The following is a 21,207-nucleotide window of genomic DNA, read 5'->3' as shown; positions in this document are numbered from 1 at the left end:
TAGTCCTCATACCTGGGTTAGCTATTTAATGGGTTAAAAGGCTTATTGGAAGAGCCGAATGCCTAGCAGGACTGTTGATAACTGATAGCAGGTTGAAAAATACCAAATATTATGACAGCTGAAATATTCCAAGCCAAAAGGAAAAGGAACAGCTGCTCTTCTTTCTTTCAAACATTGGATGGAAATTTTGTGATTCTCTCTTAAAAAACGCAATTCATAATCGTAAGCTTGGTCTTCTTAGCTCTTTATTTGTAAGAGTATAAACCATAAGGATTTTCTAATGGATACATTTTTGTTCCTATTTTGAGATACTGTAAAGTGAAGCAGAATGGTCACCACTCTAATTATGCAAAGACAGCACTCCTCGCAAAAGCAGGATGTCAAAGTCTGGAAAAATGAGGCTTTATAATTATGTTAGGTTGACTCATATGAAACCAATAGATACTCAACCCTTATGACCTATGTCAGTGACCATTTCATTTATTTCAACCCATAGATGAGACTTCCTTGGCAATGTCTTATGTGATATTGTTGATTCCATTTAATATGGGATAAATGTTTAAATATGTCTTAGTTAACACAACTTTATTTTATAAGCATATAATTTTCTTAATGTTGTTTCTTAACCAAGGGAAAATATACTGCATATCTTTGTTACTTCTTTTAACACCTTAGAGTAATCCATGAATACATTGTTTTCTATGAAATCTAGTACCCTAAGATTTAATAGCAAGTGAATATTCTGAGAAATTGGAAGTAGTAATATAAGAGATACTGAAACTATATTACATTTGAAGTCCAATTCTAGCTTAATTACACATTTCAGCCTATTGTCCTTAATATTAGATATTATGGACAGAATATGTCATAAATCACTCAAGCTTACACTAACTGAAAGCCTGTATCTGTGGATGCTAAATGAATTGAAAGATTAAGGCAACCGTAAACAAAATTTAAGTAAAATATTATTCCCTCAGTAGAATAGATCATTCAGGGAGAAGTCCTTTGCTTTGAATTATCTGACTACTAACTGTTTTCTCCATTCCCATTTCCCACATATTTTGATAAACCCTAAATGCAGGATTATAATTTTTTGCACCTTGGTCAAGGTAAGTTTTAATACTTCATAGTTAAATAAACACAGGATCAAAAATCTCCATAAATCACTCACTTAAAATGTCAATATTTCCTTACACATAATAGGCTCTCAACAAATCTTAGTAAGACATACTAATGATTGGTGAAATGAAGTAAGGATTAAAAAAACAGTATAAAATTTAACAAATAAATTATAGTAAGATACTAAGATATAGTTTCTTCAAAAACCATTTTTTATTGATTTTCTATCTGAGGGATACAAAATTGAGAAGGTGCTAGCATGGGGGAAATATTTTTATGTTAACTGTTAATTTTCCATGATGAATACAAACAATAACAATATACATGAAGGATACTCGATTTAATACTACGATTATATTTAGGCTTTTCAATTATATTTTGGACTTTTACTAGGCTTAAAAGATGATAGATAGATAGATAGATAGATAGATAGATAGATAGATAGATAGATAGATAGAAAGAAGAGAGAGAGAAATACCCACCAATTACTAATATCCCACCAATTACTAATACGTGTTTCATGTGTCCTCTGGTTAGAATCATCTTTCCCAATTAATCTACAGTGAGACCATTTGAGATAGCCATAAGTGAATAGCTTAAGTACAAGTTATGTTGGAATAATCCTGCAATGGCCCTGATGTAGCCCAGTTAGCCGTAGCTTCAGAATTCCTTTCCTCTCTGTGCATCACCTTTCTCTATTTCTCTCATCTTTCTTTCTCTCAAGTGTCCCTTTTTATTCTCTCTCTATATACTCTCGACTTCACATGGATTTTCAGTTAGTCTTTCATATCTTAGCAATAGCAATTCCAGATTGTAGGCAGTACTATAAAGTGCTTAAACATTTGAGAACTCAGTTTAAAATGAGAAATTAATTTTTCTCATTTTAAAGATAAAGACTCAGAAATGGACTTAGCAGTATAAAATTACTGTACTTCAGGGACTATGTCCAGGTCAGGGCTAGAGATGGCAATAGTAAAACTCAGAAAAGGCCTGGAACTTTGTCTGAGGGAGCCATGAGGCAACCCTGAGCCGGGCAGGAGTGCAGACCAAAACAGAGAAGAAAGCGTCTGCAAAGGACTGTCCGCGGGACAATTCCACAGACTATAAAGAAGGGAAAACAGACTGGGAGAAAGCAGGGAAGATTTCCTCCAGATGTTGAGCCTGTTGATTCCCCTGCCCTAGTTAGGAATACAAGACATTTCTAGTATAATTCCTGTTGGCTCAGAGACCTGGCTGTTCAGTGAAGATCAAGTAACAACTGTAAACTGAACATAAGGAATTTTTTTTTCTCCGGAACGTTGAATAACAGTAGTGTGGTCTAGTAAAAAAGAACACTTCCTGGGATGAGCAGCCCTGAATGTGAATCCCATTGACTCCATCTGCTGCTGTATGATCACTGATCAGTCTCTCTTAGCCTGATTTCCTGCATTTCTACAGAGGAAAAAGATATCTGTGATACTGAAATATGTAGTATTTGTAAAATACCTGCTGCATTATAGAAGCTAAATGAATCAATTATGTTCTTTCTCATTCTGTATATAAGGTAACATTGGAGATGAAATACATTATTTAAAAATTTTATAATATCTTTATAACTCATTAAGAGAATTAAGCTCAGTAGGTATCATAGGTTTAAAATGTCAACAACAGATATATTTGTTCAATGTACATCACAAATTAGGTTCCGTAATCCCTAGACAGGTAGTTTTTGTCTAGAGTCACAAAATATTTGCAGGAAATTGCATGCAAAGCTGGTTAGTCTACCAGTTAAGGCATAATTCTCCATAAACTTGTCAGTAGAGCTCTATCTAAATTTTTATCTTCTATGGGAAGATAAAGAGATAAGAAGAAAAATAAACGCTTTGAAAATGTATTAATAGAAAACTATGAGTAATTTTATTAAGCTTAATTGTATTTGACAGTTAACCTCAGAGATCCCAAGAAAGTACAACTATGAAATTGCACTATGAGGTTATAACACAACCCTAGGCTTATGTGGAACTCCTGAAGAAAATGTGCTCACAGACTAAAATTACAATGGATATGAAAACAATTCTTTTTAGGAGTGATGTTATTTAACACGCCAAAAAAATGAAAGAAGGATGTACACCTCAGGAAATTATAGATAAGAAGACAGTAAGTAAGGAACATTAAAGTGTGTTTTTTAATGTTCAAAAAGATTGAGAAAATAAGAATGGAATGGAATTCTTACAATGAAATAAGAACAGGCCTTTCTGAAGAGTGAATAGGAAGCTTTGATAAAATAGAATCTAGAAATTAACATTTAATTATTGAAATAATGACTCAAACAACTTTTTAAACAGTGGATTCATGATAGAAGAAAAAAGAATATATTAACTGAAAGGAGCTGAGGAAAACTTTGCTTTGCTATAAATACTGGAAGATGTAGAGAATACATTAAACAGCGCAAATATATACCTGAAAAGAGTTACAGATTGAGAAAGTGGAGAGCCTGAGGAAGAGGCATTATCTTATATAAATGACTGACATTTAACAACGTTGAATACGTCTCAATTTACATGAGTCCTCAAATTGAATAAAGCTCAATTTGCATGAGTCCTCAAACTGAATAAAGCGCAGCCGGTCTGCAATAAATAAATAAATAAGTAAATCCCACCTAGCATGGTCTGAACGAAACTCAGAACATTGATGATCAGGAAGGTGATCATAAAAGCTACTAAGGACCAAGGACAGAAATATCTGCAGGATGGCAGATTTTTCATCAACACTAGATGTTAGACAATGGAGTAATACCTTCAGTGTGCAAGGCAGATATTCAAGAGTCATGTAAACTATGATTCAGAAATGAAGACAAAATATTTTCCAATATAAAAACATTTTCAGATAAATGAGCAGTAAGAGAATGTATTATCTATAGACCGTTGCTGAAAGAATTACTAATCAATATACTAGTGTAAAAAGAGAAATGGAGCCAGAAAGAAGCAGCAAGTTATTTAAAGCTATATAAAATTATTTTCTAAATATAAAGAGGGACAAGTTTAAAAAATCTTGTAATTAGCCACTCAAATTGTGGCAGGTGCTGCAAAGGAAAACATAATGTACTATGAAGATGTAAAAGTGATTTGATCCCACATCAAGGAGAATACGGTAAATAAAAGGCTTATTCTAGATGGCAGCAAGACATAACTTTTGTGTCTATTGCGTTTGGTGTGAATTATTGCCAGTTATCATGTTTCTTGGAAACAAACAAACAAAAAAAACCATGTGGTAAACCTTTGGAATACATGAATGACCTATCCCAGGAAAGGGAGGAACAAAATACAGAAATACATCTTAGTGGAAGAAGGAAAAGAAATGTCCCTTTTGTAAATACAACAATTCCTCTTGCCCTGGATATCCTACAGCTTCAAATGCCAAGTGAATAATGCTGATATTCAACACTTTACATACAACAGCTTCTTATTCAGCTTCTTATTTTGGATGTGTAACAAGTATCTCACACATAACATAGCCAAGTCAAGAATGATTAATTTTCTCTCCTACTAAAATTGACTCCTACCAAGCTCTCCAGGTGTTAGTAAGTTGCCCTTTCACTTAGGTCCAAAACCTGGATATCATCCATGATTCTTCTTTTCTCTAATATTATCCGTACAATTCACTTCAAATTCTATTGGCTCTGCCTGCAGAATACATCTTTCATTGGACCACTTCTCAGTACTTTCATTGTAGAAACCCTAGACTACAGCATATCATCTCTCATCTAGGTTACTTCAACAGCCTCTAGTTCTTGCCTCCAATCTTTCCCTACCTACACTGTGTTCTCCCTGATGAAGCCACGGAATTCCTAAAGCATAGGTGAGATTCTGTCAAGCCCTTGCCGCTCATTGCCCTTTCAATGAAATCCTGTGAACTTCTATATAATTTGGTTCCTGCCTATCACTTCTATTACTACAACTTTATCTCCTTTTTTGTCATAATTCTGTCATAGAGGCGTAAAAGTTTCTCCTGTGGTCTTAAATACACAGCATCATTTCCATCTCAGAACTTTTGTACATACTGTTTCTTCATAGAGCATTTTTCACACAGACTTTTATACGGGTACTATATAAAAGTCTTAGCCATCCTTTCATTTAGAAACAGTGAACATTTAGTAGAACTTTTATGTATAATTTGAACAGGTAATATTTAATAGCTATTTTTTGAATTTTAAAAGTATTTTATACTCCTTAAAGTTAAATGTGTCAATGAGAGTTCAAGACAACTGTTCAGAACAACAAATTTTATTATTGTTACTTTTGGAAGTGTGTAAACTGAGAAAAGGCAAGTTCTTGAAACTTAGCACCAAGATGGTAAAGAGTGAATATGAGGAGAATTACAATAATATTTTTCAAAGGATAAATTTTACTACATCAGAAAATAACTGTAATAGGGTATTTTAACATTAAAAGTGCACATTGCCAAAATATTACAAGTTCTTGAAAAGTTGATGGAAAATTAATTTTGTTAGGAGATTTATTTAAATGCCACATTATACAAGTTAGTCCTTAAGTGAATGATTTGTAAAATGAAAATACTTTCATAGTATAAACATTCCTCTACTAACTTTTAAAAATTGTTTGAATTTGAGTAGAATTTTACATCTACAAAATGTTTTCACATATATCTAGTTTGATCCCACCAATGACCCGCTTGAGTATAATTTTCATTATGCTTTTACAAAAAGGAAAATTAATTTAAATAAAGCTAATGAGATTTGTCCAAGGGCACATGTAAGAAATGGAAGATACATAACTTGAACTCAGTGCTTCCCAACTGTGGCAATTATTCAAAAGGAAGAAAAAATATCTAGTGTCCAGAGAAGTTTGAGAAACACTGGATTAAACAAAGTTTCCTTAGTCTAGAATTTTACAGGGCTTTTGATATGCAAATGTGATTATGAATTTCTACAGGGGGAATAGATTCTGCAGACTTTCACATCTGGATGGTTGCAGTAGAAAGGGAGAAATTTCATTTCAGTTTTATGATAGGATTCCTGTTTCAGTGGTTGTAAAGAACTAATCTTCAGAAAAAAATTTAGGAAAAGCATTGCTTTACCATTATGCTTTTGTTATTTTGAGTTTTCTTAAAATGAAGCGGCTCTATACAACAAAAATAATCACAGAGCTGACTGCTGTCACCTTATGTAAAATAATGTCTGCACCTAGATTTGATTCTCCACTACTCATTTTTTGTGTGTGTGCATTTGCTTCTATCACATAATTATAACCATTTAGTGTTGAGACTAAAATTAAGGGAGGACATACTCTTTGCATAATTGCTGCATTGAGTTTTTCTTTGCCTTGAAATAACAGCAAAGATTGTCAGTTGCCAATGCAAGTTCCTTGGAGAATTCGGTAACATAAATAATTTTCTTATTTAGAGACAGAGTGTTCTTTAGTAAGCAGAGGTGTGTCTATAAAAGACTAATAATGGTTACTAAGGGAAATGGACCAGGAGGTGGCTGCTTATAAAATTTTCCTCCTTTCAGCTTCAATTTTGTAATTAACATATCACAAGAGTCAAGAAAATATTAGATAAGTCAAGATTCTATGTTTTTCTAGACTGTTGTGATCTGAATAGTTATTGACATTTCAGTAATAATTATTTTCTGGTCTCTAGTTATGTAATAGAATCAGTTTAATGGTTGTTTAGTAAATAGAGTATATATATTAAGCTAGAATTAGCTTCCAGAAAGATGACAGACTGACTGATTTTCTCACCTCTCATTTCAGATGTATGGAAATTGTGGATGAAATGTAATTTAAAAACATTAAACACATAGCTGAGTTCAAAATATATGATAGAACCTCCCTTTCCCCTAGTTGTCAGAAATGAGCACATCATCTCCTGCGATACTGAACCTGGATTGAGGGCCGCATGGTTAGGAGAAAGGTTTAAAGGCTTTTAGTGAAAAAATATATAGCCTGACACAACATCTACTAGAGATGTAAAAAAAAAAAAAAAAACCCTGTCTAAACGTAGACTCTTCAAGGGCTTCCCTTGACATATAGAGGGGGAATAGATAAATCCTACTCACAAGCCCAATTCAGCTGATAAAGATTCTGATTGGAGAAAAAAATCTGAGATAATTAAAACTGAGCATGGGGGAATCTGAATTTATATGCTAACCTCAAGCCTCTAGACTCCTGAACTGAGAAATTAACATAAAATTGATCACAGGTTGGTGAAATCCTTAGAATCTTCTCACAGAATCATACAATAAATCACTCTTTGGGGAGAGTCCTACAGACACACAAACACTGAAGATTGGTTCACAACAAGATATTACAGCTCACATGAAGAAATAATACATTGTTAACTTAGAGTCGTGTAACATAATATCAAGAGAATTAGTACTTCATGAACTTAATAGAAAAGTTATTGCATACTATCAATATATTCAAAATAATAATAGAGATAAAGTAATACAGTACACATTAATTTACAAAAACAGCTACATAGTTATTTATGATAGCACATCGAATAAAACTTCTAGAAACCAAAAACTAGTCATTGAAATTTTAAAAATCTAAATATTTGTGTTAAACACATAATTAAACAAACATGAAAAGATCCGAAAGTCATTATGGTAAATTTATCAGAATATACCACACAAAGATTAAAAATATGAAGATATGAACGATTGAGAACAGAATGATAAATATTATGTTGTATTGTTACAAAAAGAGATGACAATACATGGGAGACAGTATTTGAGGAAAAATAGCTAAAAAATTATCAGATCTCAAGGAAGACATGAATCCAGAAATTGAATAAATACATTGGTATCCCAACCAAGATAGATTAAAACAATTCTATGTGAACATAAAGAATATATAAATACCTTATAAAAGACACAAGGCACATACATATATCAGCAGGAGTCGCTTATTTAATTGAAGATTCTAATAATGAACTATAAATCTCCGAATTTCTATTGTATCGCCATTGCAAAATCCAGATGAGGCCACTATTTAAAGTGGATTCAACTCATGTTAGAAGAACTGACATTTTGTAATAACTCCTTTGTTTTGAGTAAGAAAATGTAGGATTATCTCTTGCATCTCTCATCACCCATGCAACTTGGACTAAATAGTTGAGCCTCAGGGTAAAGTCATTAATGGCTTTCTTACAGAACTAAGAGAGACAGTCAAGCAATCACCAAAGATGTTGAAGTTCTAAAATATTTTTTATTAAGGTTACTGGTTTGTAGGACAATGTGTGTAACTCTGGGTGTCCAGAGTTCACACTTCTACCTAACAAACCGAAAGCCAAAAATTATGTCGTCTTCAGTTGGTAGTGTCCCATGTACCTAGGAGAAGCTGATACAAATACATTCTAGTTGACACTGCTTTAATCTAGACTTTAAATAATTCCCACAGATAGAGTTCCAAGAACATGCATGTGGAATTAAAATGGCAATTCACATGAGGAAAAAAGCAGCAGAATCTAGCTCCTAAAGACAAGATAATGAAGTAATCAGATACAAAATGTAACATTAGCATGTTTAACTTTTTTAAAGTAGTAAAAGTCTCCATCAAATGTATAAATTAAGGACCAGAGATAATAAGATGATAATGATCAAGAAAATTTGAAAATAATCAAATAGAACTTAGAGTAATTGAAACTATAATAACTGAAATTAATAATTCAGTCAACAAGTTAAGCATCAGATTAGAATGAGGGAAATGAAAATCAGAAATTTGGAAGATAAAATAAATTACCTAAAATCCAGAGGGACCAAAATATTTTTTAAAAATATGAAAGAAAGGATAAGAAAGATGAGGAGAAGATCAAATACAGGAGGAAAGAATGGAGAAGATGTATAAAGGCAATATTTGAAGTGAGAATTGCTTAGGGTTTTCCCAAACTGGTGAAAGTTCCAGTAGTCTGGTTGAAAATAAGTAAATATCAACCAGGAAAAATAAAGAAATACACCCACATACCATCATAATGAAACTGATAAATTCCAAAACCAAAGAGAGAATTTTAAAGCCAGCCTAAGAGACAGATTACCTAGAAAAACACTGACACTTACAAAGACAGCTGGCTTTAGAGCAATGATAAAAGCCAGAAAGTGATAGAATATTATCTTCAAAAAGATGAAAGAAAAACCACCTATGATCCTAGAATTGTATACTCATAAGAACTCTCCTTCTTTCAAGAATAACGTTGAAATAAAGATCTTTGTGGACAAAACAGAAACAGAGAGATAACCATCAGGAGAGTCTCACTGAAGGGTCCTCAGGATTCTTTTCTTTCTTTGATTGGTTAGGTTTGTTTTTTGTTTTGTTTCTTTTTGTTTTAGAATTAGTCACTATTAATGTATATTTGCCTATCAATCTATACATCTTCATGTTGTGTTAAAGTAACTTTATATCCTGAATTTTCACTAAACATTGTATCATATGTCTTTTCCTATGTTAGTAAGAAGGAGTTCTGGGAAATACTTTTAAAGCCTGCATAATATTCCACGACATGTATGCACCTCAGGGTTGGTTTTGAAGCAGAAGGAAAATGACCCTAGAAAGTTGATTTAAGATGCAAGGAAGAATGATGAGCAAAGAAAATGCTAAACAGATGTAAAAACCTGAAGAAATATTTACTATATGAGATTGTCTAATTTATTTGTTAAAATACAGAATAGGACTGAAATCCCGGAACTCAGTGACATTACAGTAGAGACGGAAATTGCTGGAAGCTCCTCACCTCATTCACCTCCTACCTTTCTGGATGTTCATTTTCAGACTCCATTGGTGGTACCTTCCCCTCTCCTGTAATGTTGAAATTCCTCCATGCTCATTCCCTGGACATTTTCCATTTTCTATCTTTACTCCCTGTCTTGCTTTTTTCATTCAGTCTCATGGCTTTAATACCAGGTATAAAAGCTCATGACCACAACATTTTTATAAACAACCTACTCTTCTGTCCTGAAAGGGCAGAAACACTGCCCTTTCAAAGTTGCTGGGTAAAAATCTACATTTGCTTTCCTTTACCTATTTTCAAACACTATATATAGAGACATAGTTTGAAAATATAAATCAGGTGTGCTTTATCATGTGAGAATGCTCTGATGAATTCCCATCTATTTTAAAATAAAATCTGAAATCCTTGCATGAGTTTTAAAGGATATATGACCTTGCCCCCTATTAGCTCTCTGGAGTTATCTGCTAGTACTTTACTACTTATTCCCTCTGCTCTACCTACCTTGACTTTGTCACTGTTCTTTGAACATATCTGGCTTACTCCCTTTGTATTGTGTTGCCTAAGCCTGAAACATTGTCCCTCCAGATAACTATATGAGCCCCTCCATCTCTGCGTTCAAGTCTTGAAAGTTTTCTTCTCTGTGACACATTTCACCAACCCCTTCCCCATTTATTTTTCTCTATAAAATGCACCACCAGGAAAGTTACAATATTTTCAGTCTTTATCTTATTATTTATCTCCTTCCCTAGGGTTAAAGCAAAAATGCAGAAATTTTCTTTTTTTTTTTCCTTCTGTGGTCCTAGAACCAAAAGAAATGACTAGCAATTAATAGGTACCTAATATATATTTGTTGAATGAATGAATGAATGAATGAATGAACGAACAAACCAGTGATCAATAAAATTGTTGTAAGTTCTTCTTAATGCTTGGAAGGAGACCACACAAAATTCATTGTGCGTGTTAATAATTTTAGAGTAACCATTAACCTGTTAAGATAGAATATAACATTTTCAAAATAGAAAAAATAAAATATATAAAATATCAAAATAAAATAAATAATCCAAACAAGAAACTGAATTTTAAGAACATTAGTTGAATTGTCCAAGGAGAGTAAGCAAGTACATTAACTGAAGACTGGTTTCTCTGAATCTCTCCTGGCCAGAGCTATTATTGTACGAAATAAGATGTCAATTGAAAGTTAATATTATGTAAGTTTAAACAAATTCACGATTTTATAAGTAAGATTTATATAACATAGTACCGCAGAAATACTACCTCAAGTGATAGGCTTTAAATAGCACAATAAATTAAAAATATTAATATAAGTGTATTAAACTATATTTGCTGCTTATGTTAACATGCACAGTTATTGTATAGTTGGGTTATGGCTGTGTCAGGTACATAATTTTGTATGTTCTTCACCTTCTGAATTAAAGTTACATTGAAGGACTACAGTCACAATTCAATTTGGTATAAAGTATATAAATAAACTTTAAAGTAACATTACCTTTCTTATAATAATAAAGTACATAAAATCTTTCTATCATGTAAAAAGTTACTACAATCTTTAGGAGATATTACTGATGGTAAATAAATAATGATATAGTTTTCATAAATATTAGATAAAAGACAAAATGGAGTCTGGTGCATTATCAATATATGCAGTTTTATTATGTAATTTTATTAGTAAAATTAAAGATACCTCATTTTTGGTATCAGACAAAGTAACTTATTTCACTAAAATTAATATTCTCTTGGAATGAGAATATTTCAAAAACAGTCACATTTGATAGAACTATTTTCGACTAATTGTTATTTATAATTGTGAATAAACACATTAAGCAATGTCTCTTAGTCTAATGGAAATAATTATGACTATCAGTTATTTTGTTGTGAGATAACAAGCTTCTGAGGCCAGTTGAGGCACGCAAGACTAGTTTTGTACAAAAACTATCTCTAATCCTTATAACAACCTAAACGGACTAAAATTTGTCAAGCAACTTCCCTGAGTTCCCATAAAATTAAGGGCAAGGAATCCAATATCAAGATACAGTTGTAATTAGTCAATTAACAAAGAGATTTGTGATGTTGTCTTTTGGGGGGAGAGGTGTTGTTTTATTATATTGGTTTCTTCCTTTTTATATTTGTTTTTAAGGAGAACTTTCCAATAATGAGTAGGGTGAAGGGAAATTGAAATTCCATACACTTCCCGGGAGCCTACTGAGAAACTCAAGTTTTATTTTGGATACATTGAATTCGTATTTCTTTCATTCAATAAACATTTATCTAATGCCTCCTATGTGCCAGACAACACAAAACGTGAAGGAACATTGGTGAATCCATAGCAATCATACAAAAGACGTGATATTTGATAAATATAACTCATACAATGAAAAGAAAAAAAGTACAAGAATTTATACACAGCAATTCGACCTCCATTTGCAACATAACAATAAAAAGTGTAATTTTCTCCAATCTAAATTTGCTTCCAAAATATAGAACACCAGCTGGAAGGGAGCTCAGATGGCTTCTGCAATGGGGTTGGCAATATCCTTCTGAGCATGCCCGGAACAACTGGTTAAAATAATTAAATCACTTGCACCATCTGTGAATCATTCTGATTCTTCAGTGATTACTTAAGACTCTCATTGTATGGAATATATTCTTAGAACAGATGAATAAAATTAATTCAAGTATATAGCTTTCCTAACTTTGATTTCCGTGAAATTAAAAGAAGTGTTACAATATTTTCAAGTTTGCTAAGTTATTTGATATTTATTCTGCTCTTTTTTGTGAGCCAGTGGCTTTGGAACCTTAAAGTGTGTTTGAAATTTAGTTTTATTTTATTAATACAAATGTATTTATTCATGGAGACTTCATTTATAACACAATTTTGTTAAAAGAGTCCATAATTCATACCCTTTTATTTAATCTCTGAGTGTAGTACTCAATAAGTAAATGAAAGCCCAAGCATATTGCATTCTCAAATTTAACACCATATTCTATAATCATAAGCAACTTTAAAAGTGTTAAATAGCTACTTTAACATATGTAAAACATGTAAACATTTTAACACATATAAAATGTGTGTTAAATATAGGAAATATAGGAAAACTATATAATATTTAGTGGTGAGTAATCCATGCACAAAAGGTACACAGCTAAAATGAAAACCATGAGTCTGTATCTGTGAAAATTTAAAATGTTTAGATTAATTCATAAGTTGGAGGCTTTATTAGCTATATAGCTGGATAGCAATACATGGCAATTTATTGCCAGTATAAATGAACTGGGAAGTTTTCCAGGAGACCTATGCAAATAGTTTTCCATAATAGTTAAATACATTTTTATCTAATAGACTGGCTGGGTGGCAAAATAGAAATAAATGAATTATTTAAGAAATGCAGTAATCTATAATGTGTACAACTCCCTTTGTGATGTATATAAAATTCAAATTTTGTACTGTGATTATTATCTAGACTATCACAGATATACATGACACATATCAATAATATTATCACACTCATTTTAGTTGCTTGCCTCATAGATAGATACACTTGACTATTTCCTATGTGGAAAGTTATTTTGAGAGATCTCGACCGTCTCTTATATTGGCCTCCCTAAAGTGGACAACAACCTCTTTAATGTATTGCCACAGAGACCTCTTCTTCAAACCTGGTAAAAAGGCCTTCCATTTCGGAATCTTTGCAATTGAAGTTCTCTTTTCTTGGGACTTTGTGTCTGGATCTTTATTCCTGATCTTCTGTCATCTTTCAAGATGTAGAAAACTGCATCCGTCAATGTCCTTTTGTCCCCTCCATCACACTCTACATTAGCCATATTGTGTCCCTTATAGCACTTAGCACAATTTGAAAATATTTTGTTTGTAATGTGTCTTCTGCCATAGAATGCCCTCCATGAGGCTAGAGACTGTATTACTAACTACTATTGTCCCAATATATAGACTCTACCACAGAGTAGGTGCTAAATAAAAACATGGTGAATAAATGCATTCATGGATGGATGGATGGATGGATGAGTGGATAGCATCTTCTTGTGGAATTCTGTATAGTTCAGAGTTATTCACTCTGTATTTATACACCAGTGGTGCCCTAGTGTACCAGTATCTGACAGTTTGTTCTGGTTCGTAGCAAATGTGTTGAACTTTGTATAAAGCTAAATTTATATAAGAATTGTCCTTTCTTCTGAAAGTACAGTTTTTTACAGTTTGTCGTGGGAGGGGGAAGCCTTAAAATAGCCTTTCTTTCATCTTTATATATATTTTTTCTTTTTTATTATTTCATTATAGTGTCTTTTACTGCAAAAATAAAGGTTGGAACTTTGTGAGGTTCCCTGACATTTTTGGTAGTTTTTTACTGACCCACGAAATACAGAATCTGGGAACCATGAATTTGGAGAAACTTATTCACATGAAGGGGCACCATTCCTGCTAAGTTTGTATGTTCGTTACTTGAAGGTTTGACACTAAGGAAAGGAAAGCTCTAAAAACTAATGATTGCCTCCCATTTTGTGGCCTTTCAGGCAAAGAATATTGGCCCACAAGCATTATCCCCTGGAATAAGATTTTGAAATTTCTTTTGTTGCGTGTGAGAAACAGATAGAAGAACAAATGTACAAAAATAGTAGAATCAGGGTATTACAACACTTGCCTGATATATTTTAAATATATATACTGACTTTTAATAAATGTACCAAAATTGTATTTGCTCCTTTATAAATATTTTTATTTTCTGGATATAAATCCTTCTTTTATTTGTTTCAAAAATGAACAGATTCCAAAATAGCACTATTTACTTTAACACAGAAGTGTTACCTTTCCTGTGCTTCATCAAAACCAAAAACTAAAACCATGTTCATGTTTCCAAATTGGAAAGATGGACTGGTTTTACATCAGTTTGAACACTTTTCTTATGTTCTTCATTTCCAAGTAAGTAGCCATGATAAATACTTAATTTTACAATTTGCAAAATGCTTCTCATTCATGATTGTAGTTAATTCTTATACTTAAAAAACTTGGTTTGTATATAAAAAGTAAGCAAATTAAATCAGTATTCTTAAAAGTTTTGAGGATTGAAAAATTAGTATATGTATTTTTTTAATTTAGCAAAACTCTTTTTTTCTATTGCAGTTGCTTTTACAAAGAATTTTAAGAAATAGAACGTTATGTTAAAACCTTGGTTAATTATCATTTTAAAGCATATGATCTAAAACGATTTTAAAAGTGATTGTGTGAATACGGTTTCTTAGTGTTAAAACTTGAAAATGCACCAGGCACAGCAGTTCAGTTTTATATTGGAATTCTTGCCATGGGAAAATACAATGATAATTATTTTCTGGAACATTGACAGAGAACAAGCTATTTCAGGACAAACTATCTTGATTGTAAAGTGGAGCACATTAGGCCCAAGGTGTCATTAAACCCACAAAACCCTAAGAAAGAATTGAGCATAATCTTTGGTTAAGAAAAAAAAATGATTTTGTTCAGTGACTGTCATCTTTTGCAAAGTTATGTATAACTTTGCAAAGTATATTATTTTAGAAAAATAACACTAAACATATTAGTTTTTACACACAGCGGTAGCTAATTTATTCAGAGGTTGAATGGACAATGTTATGAATTATCTGGAACACAGCCAAGAATCAGCACAGAAGTAGAACAAAGGCCTTTGGATTGTCTAAATTGATTTGATGAGGTTCATGAAGTCCAAAGCTTACTTAAATTTCTCTATGAGGGGACTATTCAGATTCTTTTTTGAAGTTTTTTTAAAAATTTCACTCTGATTGTAGAGAGAAGTCAAATAAATGTTAAGTATCTTGGTTTTCTGCCCCAAGTAGAGTAGAAGCCAGAAAGAAAAGGAAAAAGATTAAATGACATCAGTATAAAATAATAGATACAGCCTGAAAGTGAGGCAAAAAAGGGCCCGTACAGGGCCTGTATAGGGACACATGGCTTTGAAAAACACTTTCATGCAGGGTAACATAAATGAAAGAGAGAAAGAGAATGAGTGAGAGAGAGGTTGTCTTTATTATTACTTATTTGATTTGATTTATACTTCTCATGGATAACTTAATTATTTTAAGTTTATTCCCAAATAAAATTAGGCTAAATTTCAAAAAAATCTCATCTACTAAATGTGAAAGAGTTTAACATATAATGCATATGCCATATCAGCTTCCTAAATCACAAAATACTACTGCCAGCTAATTTAAACATCTATCTAAATGTCTAGCTCTCTAAATATCTGTTACCTACTTATGTGCATGTGCACATATACATATAACTATATATGTTTCCCTATACACATAGAAATTTCTGTGCATATAGTTATAAATATTTGCATACATAAGTTTACTTTGTAAAATACACATTTTGCCTTTGGAAATATGCCTGCTAAACTCATTAAGATTGTAATTTTTATAGTGTATTCTCCATCTTTCAGCCAGTTTCCAAAAGTTCTGTTTTGTAACTCCCCACTTTTTATTACAATCTTATAAAATGATTGTGTGAATATTTAAAGGAAAATGGAATGTGGGGTAATTATCAAACTCGTGTAATTTGGAATTAGCTAATTTTCTAAATAGTATTATCATTATATTTCAAGGTTATTAGTGCCCCTTCACATTAAGGGCATTTATATAAACGTAATCTCATATGCCAGGCCAAAGAAATAGGAAGCCTTTTCATCTTAAAAGCAACTTAGAAAGCATGGGAGGCATTGAGGTAGTCATTTCAAAATTGCAAAGAAAAGAAAGTCTCCTATTTTATTGATTGTTCTAATGTTACTAAATATGTTTTTGCTGAAGTATTTTTCTCATTAGTCATTTTAATTTTAATTAGTTTGAAATTGAACTCAAGATTAGTCAAAAGAGATCTAACATAAGAGGACAATCTTCTGTTTACTGTTAAGGTTTCTCACTCATCTTCAGGAACCTCAAGCACCTAAAAATAATTCTCTTTCCTTCATGTGCAAAATCAGCCCCCAGTCATTGCCAGGCCTCTTTAGTCAATTAGGTGTACAGTGAGGTAATTCGTGTTCTTTTAGGTGATAACATAAAATTCTTCAAAAATACATTCATCCTGTTTTCTTAAGCATTTAGTCTTGGTCTGTGCGTCCATACCATTCAGTCAGTTGATGGTATATGCTTTCCTACAGCTTTACTGAAGTAAAAACATCCTGTTATGGTCAAACCAGTTAGAAAAAGCCATGACTACTCATAAACAGGTTACATAAAGGTTTTATTTACCACTGCAAACTCTTCTCTTTTTGCTTTTACTATTTAGCCCTAGTTCAGAGCTCTGTATAGTTATTTTAAATGTAGTACAATATTAGTTTAACAGTACAATCAACGTAAAAGTATATTAAGAAAACATTAGTACTCTCCATTTCACCCTACTGCTAATTTCATTCCCTCTGAAAAAATAATGTTTGCAGTTGAGTATTATCTTTTCATACTATACTCTTTGCTTCTTAACTATAAATATATAAAGATAGATAGATAGACAGACAGACTGATATGTTTTCCCTCTTTATAAAAATATTGCCTCAGTCTGTATATGATTTTTAAATATAACAATCTTTCAGGGACATTTTTCCAGACGGTGAATACAGGTCTGGTGCGTCCTTTTTAATAGCCTTAGGAGATAAACCAAAATTTATTCCATCCTTTCTCTACATTTCTGGATTACTAGATTATGATAAGAAGAGATGAACTATAAAATCTCTATTTTTTATCCTGTTTGTTTTATTGAAGTATAGTCAGTTCCAATGTGTCAATTTCTGGTATACAGTATAATATTTCAATCATGCATATTTATACATATATTTGTTTTCATATCCTTTTTCATTAAAGGTTATTACAAGACATTGAATATAGTTCCCTGTGCTATATAGAAGAAATTTGGTTTTTTATCTATTTTTATATATAGAGGCTAACATTTGCAAATCTAAAACTCTCAAATTTATCCCTTCCCTCCCTCTTTCCCTGGTAACCATAAGATTGTTTACTATGTCTGTGCGTCTGCTTCTATTTTGTAGATGAGTTCATTAGTGTCCTCTTTCTTCTTTTCTTTTTTTTTTTTCTTTTTTTTTAGATTCCACATTCAAGTGATATAATATGGTACTTTTCTTTCTCTTTCTGGCTTACTTCACTTAGAATGACACTCTCCAGGAGCATCCATGTTGCTGCAAATGGCATTATTTGATTCATTTTTGTGGCTGAGTAGTGTTCCATTGTATAAATATACCATAGCTTCTTTACTCAGTCATCTGTTGATGAACATTTAGGCTGTTTCCATGTCTTGGCTATTGTAAATATGTGCTGCTATGAACATTGGGGTGCAGGTGTCTTTTCAAATTAGAGTTCCCTCCAGATACGTGCCCAGGAGTTGGATTGCTAGATAGTAGTGTAAGTCTATTTTTAGTTTTTTTAGGAATCTCCATATTGTTTTCCATAATGGCTGCACCAAACTACATTCCCGCCAACAATGTAGCAGGTTTCCCTTTTCTCCATACCCTCTCTAGCATTTATCATTTGTGGACTTTTGAATGATGGCCATTCTGACTGGTGTGAGGTGATACCTCATTGTAGTTTTGATTTGTATATCTCTCATAATTAGCGATACAGAGCATCTTTTCATGTGCCTATTGGCCATTTGTATGTCTTCATTGGAATATTGCTTCGTTAGGTCTTCTGCCCATTTTTGGATTGGGTTTTTGTTTGTTGTTGTTGTTATTAAGTTGTATGAGCTGTTTATATATTCTGGAAATTAAACATTTGTCAGTTGCATCAGTTGCAAATATTTTCTCCCATTCTGTAGGTTGTCATTGTGTTTTGCTTATGGTTTCCTTTGCTGTGCAAAAGGTTTTAAGTTTAATTAGGTCCCATTTGTTAAGTTTTGCTTTTATTTCTGTTGCCTGGATAGACTGCCCTAGGAGAACATTGTTAAAATTTATGTCAGAGAATGTTTTGCCTATGTTTTCTTCTAGGAGGTTTAGCATGTCTTGTCTATATTTGAGTCTTTAAGTCATTTTGAGTTTATTTTTGTGTATGGTGTGAGAGAGTGTTCTAACTTCATTGATTTACATGTGACTGTCCAATTTTTATCCTCTTAAAGTTTCTTTTGTGGCTATATGGTCTTTTTCTTTAATGTCCCATTAATGAAAAAAGAAGAATATGCTTTTTCATTCTGTATAAAATACGGATTAAATTTACCTTGTTGAGTAAAAAAAAATTCTATCCTTATTTTTCATTTGTTGTGTTTCAGTTTGGGTTTTGGTCCAAAAATTCTGGAAGAGTTTTATGGAAGCTAATATTTATCACATTCTCCTGTTATTCCTAGTAATTTTTTACCCTATTTAAAATGCAGTCAAATGTTTCGGGCATAACAATTAATTACTGTTTTTCTTTGTTGTTTGTTTTGTTTTGTTTTGTTTTGTTTTTTGTAAAAGATTATGACTTTTATCATTACAGGGTTTTCTTGGAATGTTTGCCCTGGAATTATATTTCATTTGATGTTACTATTTTGACTAACTTTTTGTAAATTATTTCCCTGATGTAGCATCACCTTTGTCATTGTTTCCACATTTCAATTTTAGCAATTACCATACTCTTTCCAAAATTATCTATTGAATTTTTAAAAACAAGGTATTAGGCTTTCTGTACTTTAGTATTATCTTTTTAATGTTCCTCACTTTGATTTTATGAAATGTCTTTTCTGTTTCTTCTTCATGGTTTCAGCTTTGTTTCCCTTCTTCAATCCCTTGAGTCTCCTGAAATGGATTGTGTTTTTTTTTTTCTCATATTTAAATTGAAGGGCGTGAGAATTCTTAGCATAAATGCAAGTCAAGTTTGAAGGTTATCCTATATAGTGTTAATTGAGAAACAACAAACCTCATGGCAGTGTTTTTTTTCCAGTGAAGAATGGGTCAACAACCCAGAATCTCCCAGAATAAGTATTTATGGGAAAGCATCTTGATCTCATGAATAAGAAGTACATGTTAAAGCTGTCCTCAGCTATTTAGTATAGACACTGTACAGTAATGCCTCCTGAAAGAAACCAGTAGGTACTTCATTCTGGGCCAAATAGATCTTCTTAAATCAATTGTCTCCCACAAATCACCTCATATACACATCTGGACATCACCAAATCCATAGTTTTCATCCCAGACTGTGCCAGAGATCACATATGTTTCAAAGACCACCAGTCCATGATCTTTCTCTCTCCACCTGTACCTCTTTCTCTATCTGAGTGCCTGATACATATATTCTTCTAGATTCTAGTAATTAGTTGTGGTTATTTTGGACGTTGAGTGTACTTAACTGAGAGGGAGACAAAAAAACGTGTATATTAGGTGATTTTCCTATCATCTCAACATTTCCATTTTTTTGCATGTGCACACACTCACAGATACATATACATATATGTATAAATAAGCTTTCAGCAAATAAATCATGCATATATAATTTCTATACTTTATAGGAGGTGTTTTTGTTAAACTAACTTCAACTGTGATGAAGTTACTTAGACATTGAAGCTATTGTACATGAAATTGAAATATGTTAGCAGTTTAGTAAAATCAATCTGTTGTATGATGACAGGTTGGTTGAATTTTAAGTGTTTAACATCTTAAATTGGATTCACTAGCCAGTCTAGATCACCTTTCTGAGGAAAACTTGTCAATCTAGATGTTGTACAACAATTGGTTTCCGATAGATGCAGTGCCACCGTTAAAGTTTTTCACATACAAATAAAGATTCTAGCTTTGCATTATTGACTGTCTCTATTATAAAAAAAAAACCACCTTGTATTTCTAATCTCGTTAGTGACTAAAATTTTGTGTTTCCTTTTAAATAATTTAGATTTAAATTTAAATAGTCACATGTGGCTAGGGACTAGCATATTGAACAGTAAAGTTAAAAACTTTTTCACTATCACATTTCTAATAAAGAAAAAATCTTACATAAAAACAGAATTATGGCACATGCATATTCAGATATAGTTACTTAGTTGTAACACTAAATAACATAGACATAAATGATGGCTAAATTTGCTGAGATGCTTGAGAAGTGTAGCATAGAAATTAAAAATATTGTGAATCTGTTCTGTAAGATCTATTCTAACTGGAAGGTCCACAGGTCAATAGAAATTAAGTGATTTAGTAGGGTGAAAGTAACCCCATATGTATTTTTTCTTATGTTAATTTTATTTTCAAATAAATTCAATATATGTATATATGTGTTAATTTTCACATTTGAACATATGAAAAACTTCCTATGCCAGGTATTCCTAAGCTGATATTGCGATAGCTTGCTATAAAAAAAAAATAAGCTGGATATATA

General features: G+C 32.1%; 1 protein-coding gene across 3 annotated transcripts in view; it reads left to right on the top strand.

The window, feature by feature from the left end:
- Positions 1 to 21,207, top strand: part of DMD (dystrophin) — a 1,854,428-nt gene that overhangs the window by 777,335 nt on the left and 1,055,886 nt on the right. The window lies entirely within an intron of this gene.

This window comes from Vicugna pacos, chromosome X, assembly GCF_048564905.1.
Source record: "Vicugna pacos chromosome X, VicPac4, whole genome shotgun sequence".
NCBI lineage: Eukaryota > Metazoa > Chordata > Mammalia > Artiodactyla > Camelidae > Vicugna > Vicugna pacos.
This window is presented reverse-complemented; position numbering and strand designations above follow the sequence as displayed.